We start from the raw sequence: 20,276 nt of genomic DNA, 5'->3' as shown, positions 1-20,276 counted from the left end.
CTGTTTCACTAATCCAACCTTCTGAAACCAAAAAACATGACATAAGACTAATTACAATTTACAAGTACCAGAATATAACATGATACCTACAGGATAAGGAATATTTGCAGAAACAGCTACCAAAGGCAACATAAATCTTCTTAATATGTAAAATATGATACAAAAAGTTGCAGTGATCAAGAAAAAGCATGGTTGAAAAAGACGCGAGACGAGATCGAGACGGTTCAGACCTTAAAACGTCGAGATGGATGTTGACTTACGTTGACTTTTATACATCAAAATATATATGTACACATATTTCTAAGCGAAAAAAACTTCCGTTTACCACTTTGTACCTATAATCGCTATTACCGTTATTATTATCCAAAAAAGTAACATTAAACTACGTCAATGGTGATCAATTAACCGACTTTTGAACGAATATTTTAGTTTTGACAGCGTTGACCCGAACATTCCCGCATTTGACCCGACTTTTGACCGTTAAACGACTTATTAGAAGATGGGATGGGGCCGAGACGGGCTAGTCACCAAAACGCGCAAAGGACGCAACGAACGTCGTTTACAGAGAAAAAGTATGATATAATATCAGCTAAAAGTTAAAACTAGCATCACATATACATTTGGTGGTATTATGGTGAAGGTGGAACAAGAAAGATGTATTTCCCCCCAAAAAAAAAAAAATATAATCACATACGGCAAGAAAATCAAGAGCATAATACAACTGTAAAAGAAACACACTTTATAGGTGATAATGATGCTTCCATATCTTGAACGGCATGTACAAAATTATGTTACTGTCGATCTGCTCAAAAAATGAATAATCAAGCCGAAATTAAAATTGGCAGACCGGTTTAAAGCTCTTAACCCTGTTCTACACGAACCTGTTTTATGTTTTAATCAGAAGAAGAGTCATAAAAGTCACTAGGGCATGGAGTCGTAACATCTGATTCAAGATTTTGTACGACCCGATGCATGGTGGGCCGGTGTTTAGGGGTTGAAGATACACATTTAATTGTAAATGAAAGCAAAGCATCGAGGTTTTTCGACTCAACTCCTTCACAGTTTCCATCAATGATCTCACGTTGCCTATCTTCCGTTATTGAATAATTCAACTGCAAACAAAGAAAGACACAAAGTTTTTACTGTGCTTGTAACAACATTAATTAGTAAATTTAATTTTAAGAAAATAAGACATACCCAACCAACAATATTAAGGCCCTTCTCAATGAAGAATGCATCGGTAGGCCTCTTTCCACTTATAACTTCAAGCACAAGTACTCCAAAAGTATAAACATCTGTCTTCTCTTTAGCTCTACCACTCTACATATACTCTGTGATCAAACAAATTACATACATAAATTGTGACGAATGTTCAACAACTTTTATCCAATTGTTTAAGTCTTTTGTTCATAAATAGGAAGTCAAATATCATACAAGAACTATATTATTTCAATAGATTTTAATTCTCAATAAAAATGACTTAGGATATCTTATTAATTAAAAAGACAGTTTGGGTATACAACTTATGACCCATTTGACCTAGTTCCTTTTAAGCAATTCCTATATAAAGTTTACCAATTTGAGTATTTGACACGATACAGATGGTCGTAATACTTGTCACATAAATGACCCGTTACTTGTCACTTTTATCCAATTGTTCAAATCTTTTGTTCAAAAATAGGAAGTCAAATACCATATGTGACGACCCGGAAATTTCTGATTAAATTTAAACTTTAATCTTAATCTATAATCGACACGATAAGCAAAATCTATAATGTGAAGTCTTAAAAACTTGGAACTATGTTCATGTATTCATTGACCTTTGACTATTCCCGACGATTCACGAACCATTGTTGTAAATTTATATGTATATATATAAATTAAAGATAAGTATATACAATAATTTGAAATAAAAAAAAATACAATTTAATCACTAGAATTAACTATGTAAAATAAAATACAAAATAAATAAAAATAATTTAAAAATGAATTTATATATATATATATATACATACATATATATGATTACCATGAATAATTATTATATTGTAATATATATATATATATATATATATATATATATATATATATATATATATATATATATATATATATATATATATATATATATATATATATATATATATATATATATATATATATATATATATATAAATGTTAAATATCCAAATATATCATTATATAGGATAGGTAACACATAAGAAATAAAATATAAAGTTAATATATTATATATAATTACAAATTTAGAATATGGTAGTTATAGTAATATTATGATTACTTTCATTATTATTATTAATACTAATATTAATATTAAAGTTAAGTACTAGATGCCTTATTATAAATAATATGGATTTGAAATTAAACACAATTAAACTGTTATAGCATTATTATTATGACTAATATTATTATTATCATTAGTAATAATAATATTATTATTTTGTTATTATAAATCTGTATTATTGTTGTATAATATTAAGAGCATTATTATTATAGTTATATTTACTAATAATATTAATTATAACCTATAAAAAATATATATATAATTATGAGAGATATACATATATGAAGATACAAATAGATAGATATATATATATATATATATATATATATATATATATATATATATATATATATATATATATATATATATATATATATATATATATATATATATATATGAAAGGACCCGTTCATATACATTATAAACGATTCTCAATAGTTGATTACATCGCGAGGTATTTGACCTCTATATGATACATTTTTCAAACATTGCATTCGTTTTTAAAAGATAAACGCTCTTTACATCAAAAATTGACAGGCATGCATACCATTTCATAAGATTCAACTATAAATGACCTAATCTGTCATTTACTTAATAATAATCTCTATTGAACTCAACGACTTGAATGCAACATCTTTTGAAATATGCCATGAATGACTCCAAGTAATATCCTTAAAATGAGCTAATGCACAGCGGGAGATTTCTTTAATACCTGAGAATAAACATGCTTTAAAGTGTCAACCAAAAGGTTGGTGAGTTCATAGGTTTATCATAACAATCATTTCAATATATTAATAGACCACAAGATTTCCGTTTATAAATATATGTACACTCACAAGTGTATAAAAGTATTCTATAAGTTGTAGGCACCCGGTAACAAGCCTTAACGTTCATGTTTTACCCTCTGAAGTACACCAGATCAGGTGTGTTTAAAATAACCTCGAAGTACTAAAGCATCCCATAGTCAGGATGAGGTTTGTCAGGCCCAATAGATCTATCTTTAGGATTCGCGCCTACCGTACATAGACAAGTAGTTTAATGTTACCAAGCTAAGGGTATATTTCTGGTTTAAACCCACATAGAATTAGTTTTAGTACTTGTGCCTATTTCGTAAAACATTTATAAAACAACGCATGTATTCTCAGCCCAAAAATATATAATGCAAAAGCATTTAAAAAGGGAGCTATGAAAACTCACCATACTGTATTTCGTTGTAAAAATACATATAACATCATTGAACAAGTGCAAGGTTGGCCTCGGATTCACGAACGTATCAATATTGAGATTCAATATTGCAGGAAAAGTACGTAGACGCAACGGAGATGATAAACACTAGTTTGACTCACGAGCAATACTCCCGAACCATACCCATAACCTCCATAGCTATAACCCATAATTTTCTTAGCCTTATCCCGCTCGAAAAACAATTTCGAAATCACTCGGACAGCACTCCGTCGTAATATTTTATGTATACTAATAATATCTTGAAATAATACGGAGTAAATATATATATGTAAATCGATTGAGAGAGTTTAGAGAAAAATATTTTCAAGTTTCTATGAAATAATGAAACCTTTTGAATTCTATTTATAATAGATTTTTGAATTATTAAAGTGAATTATTAAAGTATGAATTATTAAAGTGAATTATTAAAGTGAATTATTAAAGTGTGAATTATTAAAGTATGAATTATTAAAGTGTGAATTATTAAAGTATGAATTATTAAAGTGAATTATTAAAGTTAAAGTAAAGTAAAAATAAAGTAAAGGTAAAGTTTAAGTATAGTAAAAGTATAAAACTATGTACGTATAATACGCGTATATATATAATATTAATTTAAATCGTTATATATATTTAATAAAATAAAATATAAATATCGTTATCTTTATCATACTGGTTAAGTAATGAGTTGTCAAAAGTGGTTCTAGATATTTATAAAAGTTATATACGTTTTAATAATAAAGTTCTTTTTAAACTGAAAACGTTTTTATACGTTTGAAACTAAATCAAATAAATATGATAATTTTGTTTTTCAAAACTAAATATATTTAAGAATCATTTTGTTTAAAGGTTAAAATAATGGAAATCGTTATATCATAAAACGTTTTAGAAAAGTAGAATCATATACATTCATAATAGGTTTCAAGTTTTTAAATTACAATCTGTTGGTGAAGCATGAGATAAAGTTCAAAGGTTAAATAAACGTATGAAATCATTTTAATGAAAAATGTTGATACCCAATATCTAAGTTATTTACATTCCACATTTCAACTTTAAAATGATAGTCATAATAGTTATCTTATTAACATCACGAGAAAAATGTTGTAAGGTATGAATTGAAAATCAAATAGCAATCTTCACTAACTCTTGTCTAGTTCTCGTTAGTTGACACCTTGTTCTTATATGTAAAATTACTTTACCATTTTTCGAATATGGTTAAAAGGGAAAGGTTTCCTAAATCAAAGTGGACCTCCTAACAGGGACTCGTAGCCATAAATTCAATGTATCTAATAATTCAATCATTTGATATTATCTTCTAATTCCATCGATAAACATATTGAAACAAATACGTTCATATAAAGTATTATACGTTTAATACTTTATTAATATTCTCAAGTTATAATATATATACATATATATACATATTTATTTATATATAACGGTTCGTGAATCGTCGGAATTTGGTCGATGTTATAATGAATGTATGAACACAATTTAAAATTCTTGAGATTTAACTTAACAAACTTTGCTTATCGTGTCGGAATAATATAAAGATAAAGTTTAAATTTGGTTGGAAATTTCCGGGTTGTCACAGTACCTACCCGTTAAAGAAATTTCGTCCCCAAATTTGAATGGGATGGTCATGGCTGACAATAAGTATGTTTTCATGACGTATACGAGTTGGAAATTATAGTTTTATTATCATCAAGTAATATTGATAAAGCAATTTGATTTTTGAGAAGAGTACGAGTGAAGTTATCACAAAAGAATGAAATGGGTAAATGCACGTTCTTTTTAGCCAATGACATAGTTATGTCACGGTTGATTTCCGAAATTCAAGGAATTTAGAGAAAATCTTCGTAATAAGATTTGGTTCTTCGGTAATTAAGGAAGTTAGGATCCGCTTTGATTAAATGCGATAATCTATTTTGATTGCTCTGTCGGATATTTTACTATATATCCACCTCCTTCGTTTCCTTACAATTCACACCTTCTATTCTTTCTTCTTTAATTCATACTTTGAATTATTCGTCAATATGCTCCATCCGGTTCTAATTCTTGATATACTTCTAACTTTCATATCTGTCATTCTTCTTTTTCACCTGCCTCCGGAAGAATCTATTTACTTTTACTATACACTTGATTTTATAGTGTTTTTAGTTCTCCCGTGTCTTTATATTGCTATATGCATCGATATATATGGTTTATAGTTTCTGGGTTGTTGTTGGGTTTTATATCTTCCCTTATATTTTTATGTCCCTGTTTCTGTCTTCTATAATCATTGTCATCTCCAGTTAATGCTTTCTTTTATTTGCTGCGATTTATACCCCAACTTTCTGTTTCGGAGTTTTTGTCCTTTCGTTTCTTCTTCTTGTGAGTAAGTACCGCTTATAATGGTCCATAATTCGCAGATATGAATTTCAGAATGAACATTGTTAATGTTGTAAGAAGGAAATTATAATGGCATGATCTTGACTTGTCAAATTACTAGAATACATCGGAAAAGACCGAATCATCAAGAAATATTTTCTTGATATTTTAGAGGTTAAAGAGAATATAAAAGTCGTGTAACATGACACATGATGACGTTATGATCTGCGAATCATCATGTTCCATTTAGAAACTCAGCATGAATTACTGTAATATAATCACGTTGATCAAGTGTCATTATATTATACTAACTCATGCTTCAGCTCCCAACACTTCTTCAAGAATATTCCTATTTTAAACTCGAATGTTTCAGAATTTAGAAACTAAGATAGTTTCTTTTATGATATAATACAGATAGCGCGAAGAGGTAAATGATTTCAGATAAGAATAATTATAAAAATATCTTCAGAATTATGAATGATATTTATAATGAAAGATAGATGATATCTTAGAATGTCTAATATCAGAGGATGATGAAGAATATTGTCAGCAGGGGTTTAGAGTCAGGAGCAAGGTATTTGTTAATGAACTCAGCAGATACTGAATCATTTAGATTCTTTGAAGACAGGTTCAGCCTTTGTGATTTGTCCACAGCCTCCTTCATACTTTGCTCAATCCGTTTTCCAGTTCCAAAGCTTCTCTTTTTCTGAGCTTTGCCAATATACTATCCTTTATCATCCAACTTTTTACTGTTAAGGTCGTTTACAGTTTTTGCTGCTTCATCAGCATTTTTCAAAATTTCGAGAACTGGTTCGCAGTTTAGGGTGTTTTTCAGAAATTTCTCATTCAAAGAATGTAAGTCTTGGAGGTAGACGTTGTGTATATATGTAATTGTTGATGTATACATGCTGCGAGGTTTCAAAATACTGATTGCTGATTCTCAATAATTGGTATGGCAATTCTTGTTATAAGGTACGAATGAGTATATGATAGGGTTTCGATAATTATAATGATTTTTTTTTTTTTTTGGAAAGTCAAAGATCAATGAAGTTGTTGGTAAGTTTATTACTAATGTGGTGAATATAAACGATTCCCCGGTAACGTTGGCGAAAGGGCAACGTATCTATCTAGGTTATAATAAGACTGTTTTGATTGAGAAGTCGAAGATGACTTGCTGGAGCTGTGACAAAACTGTCTATTTTGAAACGGAATTGAAAAGTTATTTTAGCTAGTAAATGCCAAAGGGTCTAACACGGATACGTGTCGAACTATGACTTGGGTTTTGAGAGTTTTTCAGGTGTATAACTGTGGGTAACATGTGGTTGGATCATCATCTCGATTGTTCCTTAGTTGAAGTGTCTTCAGGAATTTCGAAGGGTTTGAGCACATATTGTAATCGTTAATACACATGATGTTCTAACACAGTTTTGAAGTCAAAGTATAGCTTTGAAAGATATAGGAATCTAAGAGTGATGATACTGGTTATATTTCGAATTGAATTATGCGATTTCAAAATCAGAATATGTAATTGAATTTGAATGAGTATGATTGTTTTGATTTATATGAAAGAATGGATATTGTTGTGAAAGTAGGGAGTATAGTTGATGATTGCTGAATCAGTTTCGAAAAATGTAATATATTAATTGTGAATTTATATATCTCTCGGGTATTACCTACCCGTTAAAAAAAATTTCACAATTAATATTTTGTACAAAAGAAGTTTATTACAGTCTTTATGAAAATATATGTGTATATTTTCTTTAGATGTAACATAGATTTAATGAGTTAATATTAAATTAAACTCATTTGTTTTATGGTTGGAACTAGAATTGAGTAATCCCTAAAACTTTATAAATTGCATAAGTATTTCTTCAATAATATTGAAATTATGAATCATTACTTTGTTATTTGTTGGTTTTCGTGAAATTCTTGTAAACTTCGCAAGGTACGAATGATGTTATTTGAAAAGTTTCGAGTACATCGATGATGAAAGTGTAAAATCAAACATATATTCGAATAATACACTTGATTTATTATGAATTGGATTTTTTATTGAATTGAGACAGAGATTGTAATTAACGATGGTTAAGTTGCAGACGAAGGACGTACATCATTGCATATTTGTAATATGAATTAACTGAGTAGTTAAGATTCACACATAATAGCTTAGTACGGGAAGATTTATTATGGTTTAAAAATTTATACATATAAAATATACATATAAATCTTTCGATTGGAAATGAGTTAATACTTCATAACTCATTGATACAATATATTTGTTGTTGATTCGTAATGATGTCCACAATGATTCTTGAACTGACAGAGTTTGTGATGTTATAGGTGCTGTTGATTCTGACGATACTGACGGCACTGACTGTGTTGATGATGCTATGGTCCTGTTGATGCTGTTCGTAAAACAATTCTAGCTTGTAAATCGTACACCATTTTCGATCAAAGTTTCTACTCTACCATCTCCGTTCACTCATCCGATTTACGGTCAGAATTAAATAATCTCTAAGATTTTGAAGATTACATAACTGCCGCAGAGATATCTCTTCAATGAAGTTTATGAATTAATACTTCATCGTTTGTTGTTGTTGATATTCCTGGATATTTACAGGGCGTATGACGTTGATGTTTGAGATACATATTATGATGTTGCGGTGTGGATGTTGTTGTTGGTGGTGGTGATGGTACTGCTGGTGTTGCTGATGGTGGTACTATTTATGCTGCTGCTGCTGCTGCTGCTGCTGCTGCTGGTGTTTGTAACCTTTGCTCCATATTCTCCAAAGCCACTACCCGAGTGCGAAGCTCGTTGACTTCTTCTATTACACCGGGGTGATTGTCGGTTCGGACGAGCGGATAAATAAAATCTAGAATTTGATGTAGTATATAATCGTGACGAGATACTCTGGAAATGAGAGAGAAAATGGTGTTTCGGACAGGTTCGCCGGTAAGTGCTTCAGGTTCTTCGCCAAGAGGGCAATGTGGTGGATGGAAAGGATCGCCTTCTTCTTGTCTCCAATGATTGAGGAGGCTACGAACCCATCCCTAATTCATCCAAAATAGATGATGGCTGATTGGTTGATCCATTCCAGTCACACTACTTTTGGAGCTTGAGTGGGATTCCATATCGGAATCCGAGGGACTTGAACTAATGAAGAATTCCATTTCGTACGATTGAATAAAGAATTTTTCGATATGAAATGATTTTCCGGCTATCGGGTGGTATTCTAATTATATAGAGCAAAAGGTTTCGTAGATTACGGAGGAATTTACGGGATATGTCAGGCAAAGTTTATAGTAACAGATACGCTAAGATATGAATTAGCAGATACGCTAAGATATGAATTTTTTTCTATACACTATTCATGCAAATAATACAATAAGATGTGTCTAGACTAAGAATGACAAGCAGGTAATTTCCGACAAGAATGATGAGCAAAACTTTTGAAATGCAGACACGGTCGAAGTCCAGACTCACTAATGCATCATAACGACTATCAGTTAGACACACTAATGCAGACCTGGTTCGCTAAGACCACCGCTCTGATACCAACTGAAAGGACCCGTTCATATACATTATAAACGATTCTCAATAGTTGATTACATCGCGAGGTATTTGACCTCTATATGATACATTTTTCAAACATTGCATTCGTTTTTAAAAGATAAACGCTCTTTACATCAAAAATTGACAGGCATGCATACCATTTCATAAGATTCAACTATAAATGACCTAATCTGTCATTTACTTAATAATAATCTCTATTGAACTCAACGACTTGAATGCAACGTCTTTTGAAATATGCCATGATTGACTCCAAGTAATATCCTTAAAATGAGCTAATGCACAGCGGAAGATTTCTTTAATACCTGAGAATAAACATGCTTTAAAGTGTCAACCAAAAGGTTGGTGAGTTCATAGGTTTATCATAACAATCATTTCAATATATTAATAGACCACAAGATTTCCGTTTATAAATATATGTACACTCACAAGTGTATAAAAGTATTCTATAAGTTGTAGTGTAATGACCCGCACTTTTTTTCGATCGTTCTATACTTATAAGATTAATATTTACATAAATTAAACCTTACCAACATGATAAGCAATCCAAATTGTTGAGATTTACGTTTTTGAAATGAGTTTTACACAACGTTTGACCGTCTAGTTTGACCGATGATATCACGAACTATATAACATATGATAATTATACGTTTGTGTATATATATGTATATATACATATTTAACATGATCTAAGGATGTTTTAATACCTCATTTTGTATTAATAACAATAAGTTATAAGTATATTTTGAAACTACTAACTTAAGTTTTCAAAACGATAACCATACGTAACGTTATTTGACATAAATACTTATGACCTATAATGTTTATACATATATCGTATATGTAATGTATTTAATCACTTTTAAGGACTTAAATACATAAAACAATATAAGTATATTCACAAAAGATAGCTATATTTGAATTCTCGTTCCGTTTTCACAAGATTTCTATACGTATATCTAGGGTATATGTACCCGTATCATACCTAGCTTCTATACGTATTTACTATTGGTATATACACATCAAATCACCACCAACCAGCCCTTGTTCATGCCTTATGTATAAGGTAATTAGAAATTGGATGCTAGCATTGAAAGTCATACAAAATAACAAAAGGAAAACTTGTCTTTGTCTCCCCCATTCACGTTTTTTTAAAGGGCAAGGAGTACTCCATTTTGATTCATTTTACTTCAACTTTCTAGCCAAAACACACACATACTTAGAAGCCTTAAAACCCTTAATCAATTCAGCAAAGTTACCATGAAGATCTAGCTTCAAAAACATCACTTAATCACCATAAGAAAACCCTTACAAAAACACTTCAAGAATCCTTCCAAGAACACAAGTTTACTTCCAATTTTTCATTCAACTCCATCACTCTTTTGGTTCTAGGTTTTACTCCTCTTTTACAGCAATCTTGTCCAAGTAACTTGAGGTAGTAACTTTGTTCATAACCTTATTCGATTCATATATATATATAGCTATCTTATTTTATGGTATACAATTTTAACAACAAGAACATAGTTTGAATGATTTCAAACTTGTTTGCAAACTAAATAGATCCTTCTAACTTAACTTTTAAAATACTTCAAGACATGTAATATATCATAAATATATGCTAATATAACAAGGTATAACTTGGTTTTTCAAAAGAACACCTTAAAAACTGTTTTTACGACGTCGGAGTGCAACCGGGGGCGGTTTTGGGTTGGATAATTAAAAACTATTTTGAACCTTGAATTGGAGGTTTATTTTCTGGAAAAATGATATTTACTATGAATATGATAACACATAAAAATTTCATGATTTAACTCAAAGTATAAGTATTTTTAGAAAAATAATCATTTAATGTTGTTTACATAAGGGAAAATGATTAACTTCATAAGTTTCACCAAAGTTTGACCTATGACCTGTGATTTCGAATACAAACTAAGGTATTTACAGTTCATAGTCTTAAAGAAGAACTCGATCCAAGGAAGTGGCAAGTTGAACCAATGAAAACGGAGTTGTAACGAAGAAACTATGACCAAAACGAGATCGGATATCCAAAACTAGTTTAGCCACGAAAATAATTGGAGAAAAATTAAATAAATCACATCTTTCTAAAATAACATGATATTTTATATATATGTACTCATAATTTAATTTTATATATTTCAGGATCACCCGTAAACAATACGAGAAGATTAATCATAAGACCTCATGCACGTACGCAACATGTCATTTGACAACACCGGTACTTTATGTACGCAACACGTCATTTGACAACACCAGTACCGTGGGTCAAGATTAATCCCGACCAATACGATTACGATGGGGGTTTTATTTATTTCGATGGGGGTTTATTTATTTATTAAACACCTAAATATGAACCATTAAAATTGAATTGCTAACTACGGACTAAGAAGACATTAAAAGTATTATAAGTATATATATACGTGACGATTGTTTAAAATGAAAATATATTGATATATTATATATGGATAGGTTCGTGATATCAACCGGAGACCAAGTCAAAATATATATATCTTCAAGGCAAAAGTGAGTATATAGTCCCACTTTTAAACTCTAAGTATTTCGGGATGAGAATACATGTATTTTATGTTTACGTTATGGACACAAGTAACTGAAAAATATATTCTACGTTGAGTTGTACCACTGGCATACTTCCCTGTAGCTTGGTAACTATTATTTACAGCGGTATTGTAAACGCGAATCCTGTTGATAGATCTATCGGGCCTGACAACCCCAACCGGACTGGACGACCAGTATTCAACGGTTGCACAGTACTTCGTTTCATAACTACACTTGCTACGGTGTAGTAAGATTTCATAATAAAGGGAATATGCGACGTGATTAAATGTTAAGTATGGTTACCAAGTGCTCAACCACTTAGAATATTTTTATTAAAATGTTTACATATGAAATCTTGTGGTCTATATTTATATCGCTGCCGGCATTAAACCTATATCTCACCAACTTTATGTTGACGTTTTAAGCATGTTTATTCTCAGGTGATAACTAAAAGCTTCCGCTGCAACATGTTGAATTTAAGCAAGATCTTGAGTATGCATATTTGTGTCAAAAATAAAACTGCATATCCGAGGAATTGTAATGTAAAATATGCTAGAAATCGTATTGTTATCATCACATGTAAAGTTTGTAAGTCTAAGATTATCGCTAAACGATAATCATCTTTTTATTGTCTAAAGCTTGTATTAAAATAAGAGTTATGGTTTGTAATGTAAAATAAATGTAGTTGTTCTTTTAAAAATGTCGCATATAGAGGTCAATACCTCGCAATGAAATCATACGTTATCTAACTCGTTCTTATGGTTAAGGACGGGTTATGACATGTGGTATCAGAGCGGTGGTCTTAGCGAACCAGGTTTGCATTAGTGTGTCTAACTGATAAGTCGTTAAGATACATTAGTAAGTCTGGACTTTGACCGGGTCTGATTTAAAAACCATTGCTTATCATTGTTGGTTAAAATTTATATGTAAATATTATGTAGTACTAATAGGGTTAGTTGTTGTGTGATAGATGTCGGGCTCAAAACTTGTTATCACATTCAGCGACTCCGAACCAGAATCTTCAGATGGTGTTCCAGTCATTAACCTATCCGATGACGAAAATAATATCTTTGGGGAAGACTCACAAATTTTGGATGAACCGACTATAGAGAACACGGAAAGTGAACCCGATGAGGAAAGTGAACCCGAGGAGGAAAGTGAACCCGAGGAAGAAATACAGGAAATTACAAAAGACGAGTTCGAACTAGGAAAGAAACGAAAGGCTAATGAATTAGAAAATTCAAATCCCGAGTTTAGTGAGGATGATGTGGCACCAACTCCGCTAGACACTACCACCCCTATTCCCGCTATTCCTATTCGTTCTATCCCGGCATCCAGTTCTTCAGCCCCACAGCCAAAATATAGGCAGACAGCTAGGATAAGCGTTAGGCGATTCCTTGAACCTAAACGTCCTAGAAAATAGACCAAACGATGCACTGCCGTATTAAACCATGGGATCATATAATGTTTTGTATAATATTATTAGTGTGGTTTGCTTAATGTTCGATGTAAGATAAGAATATGTAAAATAGTGAAGTATGAAATGCAATAATTTTCCATGGTTAAGTATTATTTAGATTGTAGTAATTGGTTCTGTACTAAGCTATTAAGTATGAACATTAACGGGTAGGTACTACCCTAGATATAATTATAAAATGATAATAAGAAGAAAAAGCTTTTATAATAATACCTGGTTCATATTATTAATAAGCTACGATGTACTGTAAATACATACTACATCTATAATATTACATGTGAATAATTATTTTTTTTTATTCTTATTGAAGATTATGGCGCGATTGAACCGAATGACGGAACAAGAAATCCAGGAACTCATCAATCAGCGAGTGAACGACAGAATCTTATGGGTCGAGGCTGCAAGAGCTGCTGCAGTTAACCCAAATCCTCGTGTAGGATGCACCTACAAAACTTTTCAAGCTTGCAAGCCCTCATCATTCAGTGGAACAGAAGGACCGATCGGTTTAACCCGGTGGATAGAAAAGATGGAGACTGTGTTTAAAATCAGTGATTGTGTTGAAAAGGACATGACCAAGTATGCATCGTGCACTTTACAAGATAGTGCACTCACGTGGTGGAAAAATTATGTGAAGGCTGTAGGAGGAGATGTAGCTTATGATACTCCATGGGAAGACTTCAAAACAATGTTAATCAACGAGTATTGTCCAAGGAACGAGGTTAGGAAGTTGGAAGATGAATTACGAAGTCTGAAGGTTGTTGGTACTGAAATCACCAACTACAATCAGCGATTCATGGAATTAGTTTTGCTATGTCCTGAATTGGTTCCAACCGAAGAACGGAAGATTGAAATGTACAAAGATGGTTTGCCCAAAAAGGTCAAGGCAAACGTTACAGCATCGAAACCTAAGACAATTCATGAAGCTATAACCATGGCAAACGAGCTAATGGATCAGGTCATCATGGATAAGAAAGTATCCAATACTGATGTGAAGGTATCAGGTAACAAAAGAAAGTGGAATGGAAATTATGATCGAGGTAACCAACAACAATCTTTTAAGAAACAAGAAATCACGCGAGGTGCGGGTAGTGGTTTAAGCTTTGGTTATAAAGGACAAAATCCTTTATGCAACCGATGCCACAAACATCACTCTGGTTACTGTAATGTGGTATGCAACAAATGTAATCGAAAGGGTCATCTTGCTGAAGATTGTAGGGCTCTCGTTACAAATACAAATGGTACCAAGACTCCTGCCACCAATGCAAATAGAACTGCTTTGGCTACCATTACTTGTTATGGGTGTGGAAAACAAGGTCACTATAAGAGCCAGTGCCCGAATCCTGAGAAGAATATCGGACCTGCACGTGGGAGAGCATTTATTATTAATGCTAGAGAGGCATGTGAAGACTCGGAGCTTGTTACGGGTACGTTTACCATTAATAACTTATCAGCATCTATTATATTTGATACTGGTGCCGATAGAAGTTACGTGTGTAGAAATTTTTACACTAAATTGAATTGTTCATCATTACCTCTAGATGCTAAGTACATGATTGAGTTAGCTAATGGTAAACTAATTAAAGCCGATAAAATTTGTCGTGATTGTAAAATAAATTTAGCCGGAGAAACGTTTAAAATTGACTTGATACCCGTAGAATTAGGAAGTTTTGATGTAATAGTCGGCATGGACTGGATGTCCAAAGTAGGAGCTGAAGTTGTGTGTGCCAAGAAGGCAATTCGCATTCCTTGTAAGGATAAAATGCCGGTGATGATTTATGGAGAGAAGGGTAAATCAAAGCTAAAACTCATTAACTGTTTGAAAGCCAAGAAGTGTTTAGAAAAGGGATGTTATGCTATTCTAGCACATGTTAATAAAGTCGAAAAGAAAGAAAAAGAGAAGTGCATCAACGACGTGCCTGTGGCAAGAGATTTTCCTGAAGTTTTTCCGGAAGAGTTGCCGGGATTACCTCCATTTAGATCTGTAGAATTTCAAATAGATTTAGTACCAGGAGCTGCACCAGTTGCCCGTGCTCCATATAGACTTGCACCGTCCGAGTTAAAAGAACTTCAGAGTCAGTTAAAAGAATTACTGGATCGTGAATTCATACGACCAAGTACTTCACCGTGGGGAGCTCCGATTCTATTTGTTAAAAAGAAAGATGGATCTTTTAGGATGTGTATAGATTATCGTGAATTAAATAAGTTAACTATCAAAAATCGATATCCACTACCGAGAATTGACGACTTATTTGATCAACTCCAAGGATCATGTGTGTACTCGAAAATTGACCTAAGATGGGGCTATCATCAATTACGTGTCAAAGAAGAGGACATTCCGAAAACTGCTTTTCGGACACGTTATGGTCATTACGAATTTTTGGTCATGCCGTTTGGGTTGACAAATGCGCCAGCTGTATTCATGGACCTCATGAATCGAGTTTGTAGTCCATATTTAGATAAGTTTGTTATTGTTTTCATTGATGATATTCTTATCTATTCCAAGAGTGAGCAAGAGCATGAGCAGCATTTAAGGTTGATATTAGAGTTGTTGAGAAAAGAACAGCTATATGCTAAATTTTCTAAATGTGCTTTCTGGTTGAAAGAAGTGCAATTTCTTGGCCACGTTGTTAGTAGCAAAGGAATTCAGGTTGATCCAGCAAAAATTGAAGCCATTGAAAAATGGGAGACTCCTAAGACACCAATGCAGATACGCCAATTTTTGGGTTTAGCCGGTTATTATAGAAGGTTTATTCAAGATTTTTCCCGAATAGCTAAGCCGTTGACAGCGTTAACGCAAAAAGGGAAGAAATATGAATGGACCTCTGAGCAGGAGAACGCATTTCAATTACTAAAGAAGAAGTTAACTACGGCGCCTATTTTATCGTTACCTGAAGGGAACGATGATTTTGAAATATATTGTGACGCTTCGCGACAAGGTTTTGGTTGTGTTCTTATGCAACGAAAGAAAGTTATTGCATACGCATCCCGACAATTGAAGATTCACGAGCGGAATTATATGACTCATGATCTAGAACTGGGAGCAGTCGTGTTTGCATTGAAGATATGGAGACACTACTTGTATGGGGTTAAATGCACTGTGTTTACTGATCATAAAAGTCTTCAACATATTTTTGATCAAAAACAGCTGAACATGAGGCAACGTAGGTGGGTCGAGTTAATAAACGACTATGATTGTGAAATTCGTTATCATCCCGGGAAAGCGAATGTGGTGGCTGACGCACTAAGCAGAAAGGAACGAGAACCAATTCGAGTACGAGCGATGAACATAAAAATTCGCATGAATCTCAACTCACAAATCAAAGAAGTTCAACGAGAAGCACTTACTAAAGAAAACATAAGAAATGAAATAATGAAGAAGTATGAGAAGCAACTCGTTATATGGGAAGACGGAATTCGATATTTTGCAAACCGTATTTGGGTACCGAAGTTGGGTGGATTAAGGAAGTTGATATTGAATGAGGCACATAAGACAAGATACTCGATACATCCTGGAGTTGGAAAGATGTACCAAGATCTTAAGACACATTATTGGTGGCCTAATTTAAAGACAGACGTTGCAACATATGTTGGGGAGTGTTTAACTTGTTTCAAAGTCAAAGCAGAACACCAAAAGCCGTCAGGGCTACTTCAACAACCAGAATTCCCAGAATGGAAATGGGATGGTATTACCATGGATTTCATCACGAAGTTACCAAAGACTGCCTGGGGATACGATACCATTTGGGTAATTGTTGATCGTCTTACCAAATCTGCACATTTCTTGCCTATAAAGGAAACGGATAGAATGGAGAAATTATTACGATTATATATAAAGGAAATAGTTTCAAGGCATGAAATACCTATTTCCATTATATCTGATCGTGATAGTAGATTTACCTCAAAGTTTTGGCAATCACTACAGGAGGCACTAGGAACTCGTTTGGATATGAGCACCGCATATCATCCACAAACTGACGGGCAGAGTGAAAGAACAATTCAGACTCTTGAAGACATGCTCAGGGCATGTGTGATCGATTTTGGAAACGGATGGGATAAGTATTTACCGTTAGCAGAATTCTCATATAATAATAGTTATCATGCGAGCATTAAAGCTGCACCATTCGAAGCACTGTATGGAAGGAAGTGTAGATCTCCTATCTGTTGGAATGAAGTAGGAGATCGACAATTAACTGGTCCCGAGATCATACACGAAACGACTGAGAAGATAGTACAAATCAAGGAGAGATTGAAAACAGCCCGTAGCCGCCAAAAGAGCTACGCCGATGTCCGAAGGAAACCATTAGAGTTTCAGATCGGGGACATGGTTATGTTAAAGGTGTCACCGTGGAAAGGTGTAATACGCTTCGGAAAAAGGGGTAAACTGAACCCAAGATATGTAGGCCCGTTCAAGATCATTGAACGCATTGGACCGGTAGCTTATCGACTCGAATTACCGCAACAACTCGCCGGAGTACATAATACCTTTCACGTCTCAAACCTTAAGAAGTGTCTTGCAAAGGAAGACCTCACCATTCCTCATGAAGAAATCCAAGTTGACGAGAAACTACAATTCATCGAAGAACCAATCGAAATCATGGACCGTGAAGTTAAACAGCTCAAGCAGAGCAACATACCGATCATTAAGGTTCGTTGGAATGCTCGAAGAGGTCCTGAGTTTACTTGGGAACGAGAGGATCAGATGAAACAAAAGTATCCACACTTGTTTCCCGATGACGCGTACTTTTTTTCGATCGTTCTATACTTATAAGATTAATATTTACATAAATTAAACCTTACCAACATGATAAGCAATCCAAATTGTTGAGATTTACGTTTTTGAAATGAGTTTTACACAACGTTTGACCGTCTAGTTTGACCGATGATATCACGAACTATATAACATATGATAATTATACGTTTGTGTATATATATGTATATATACATATTTAACATGATCTAAGGATGTTTTAATACCTTATTTTGTATTAATAACAATAAGTTATAAGTATATTTTGAAACTACTAACTTAAGTTTTCAAAACGATAACCATACGTAACGTTATTTGACATAAATACTTATGACCTATAATGTTTATACATATATCGTATATGTAATGTATTTAATCACTTTTAAGGACTTAAATACATAAAACAATATAAGTATATTCACAAAAGATAGCTATATTTGAATTCTCGTTCCGTTTTCACAAGATTTCTATACGTATATCTAGGGTATATGTACCCGTATCATACCTAGCTTCTATACATATTTACTATTGGTATATACACATCAAATCACCACCAACCAGCCCTTGTTCATGCCTTATGTATAAGGTAATTAGAAATTGGATGCTAGCATTGAAAGTCATACAAAATAACAAAAGGAAAACTTGTCTTTGTCTCCCCCATTCACGTTTTTTTAAAGGGCAAGGAGTACTCCATTTTGATTCATTTTACTTCAACTTTCTAGCCAAAACACACACATACTTAGAAGCCTTAAAACCCTTAATCAATTCAGCAAAGTTACCATGAAGATCTAGCTTCAAAAACATCACTTAATCACCATAAGAAAACCCTTACAAAAACACTTCAAGAATCCTTCCAAGAACACAAGTTTACTTCCAATTTTTCATTCAACTCCATCACTCTTTTGGTTCTAGGTTTTACTCCTCTTTTACAGCAATCTTGTCCAAGTAACTTGAGGTAGTAACTTTGTTCATAACCTTATTCGATTCATATATATATAGCTATCTTATTTTATGGTATACAATTTTAACAACAAGAACATAGTTTGAATGATTTCAAACTTGTTTGCAAACTAAATAGATCCTTCTAACTTAACTTTTAAAATACTTCAAGACATGTAATATATCATAAATATATGCTAATATAACAAGGTATAACTTGGTTTTTCAAAAGAACACCTTAAAAACTGTTTTTACGACGTCGGAGTGCAACCGGGGACGGTTTTGGGTTGGATAATTAAAAACTATTTTGAACCTTGAATTGGAGGTTTATTTTTTGGAAAAATGATATTTACTATGAATATGATAACACATAAAAATTTCATGATTTAACTCAAAGTATAAGTATTTTTAGAAAAATAATCATTTAATGTTGTTTACATAAGGGAAAATGATTAACTTCATAAGTTTCACCAAAGTTTGACCTATGACCTGTGATTTCGAATACAAACTAAGGTATTTACAGTTCATAGTCTTAAAGAAGAACTCGATCCAAGGAAGTGGCAAGTTGAACCAACGAAAACGGAGTTGTAACGAAGAAACTATGACCAAAACGAGATCGGATATCCAAAACTAGTTTAGCCACGAAAATAATTGGAGAAAAATTAAATAAATCACATCTTTCTAAAATAACATGATATTTTATATATATGTACTCATAATTTAATTTTATATATTTCAGGATCACCCGTAAACAATACGAGAAGATTAATCATAAGACCTCATGCACGTACGCAACACGTCATTTGACAACACCGGTACTTTATGTACGCAACACGTCATTTGACAACACCGGTACCGTGGGTCAAGATTAATCCCGACCAATACGATTACGATGGGGGTTTTATTTATTTCGATGGGGGTTTATTTATTTATTAAACACCTAAATATGAACCATTAAAATTGAATTGCTAACTACGGACTAAGAAGACATTAAAAGTATTATAAGTATATATATACGTGACGATTGTTTAAAATGAAAATATATTGATATATTATATATGGATAGGTTCGTGAT

The 20,276-nt window shown here is 32.7% G+C and overlaps 1 pseudogene; it reads right to left on the bottom strand.

The window, feature by feature from the left end:
- Positions 1–893: 893 nt before the first annotated feature.
- Positions 894–20,276, bottom strand: part of LOC139888303 (LRR receptor-like serine/threonine-protein kinase FEI 2) — a 194,056-nt pseudogene continuing 174,673 nt past the window's right edge.

The sequence above is a fragment of the Rutidosis leptorrhynchoides genome, chromosome 2, assembly GCF_046630445.1.
Source record: "Rutidosis leptorrhynchoides isolate AG116_Rl617_1_P2 chromosome 2, CSIRO_AGI_Rlap_v1, whole genome shotgun sequence".
In the NCBI taxonomy this organism is placed as follows: Eukaryota; Viridiplantae; Streptophyta; class Magnoliopsida; order Asterales; family Asteraceae; genus Rutidosis; species Rutidosis leptorrhynchoides.
Note: the sequence above shows the minus strand (reverse complement) of the source record. Positions and strands in the feature narration are given on the sequence as shown.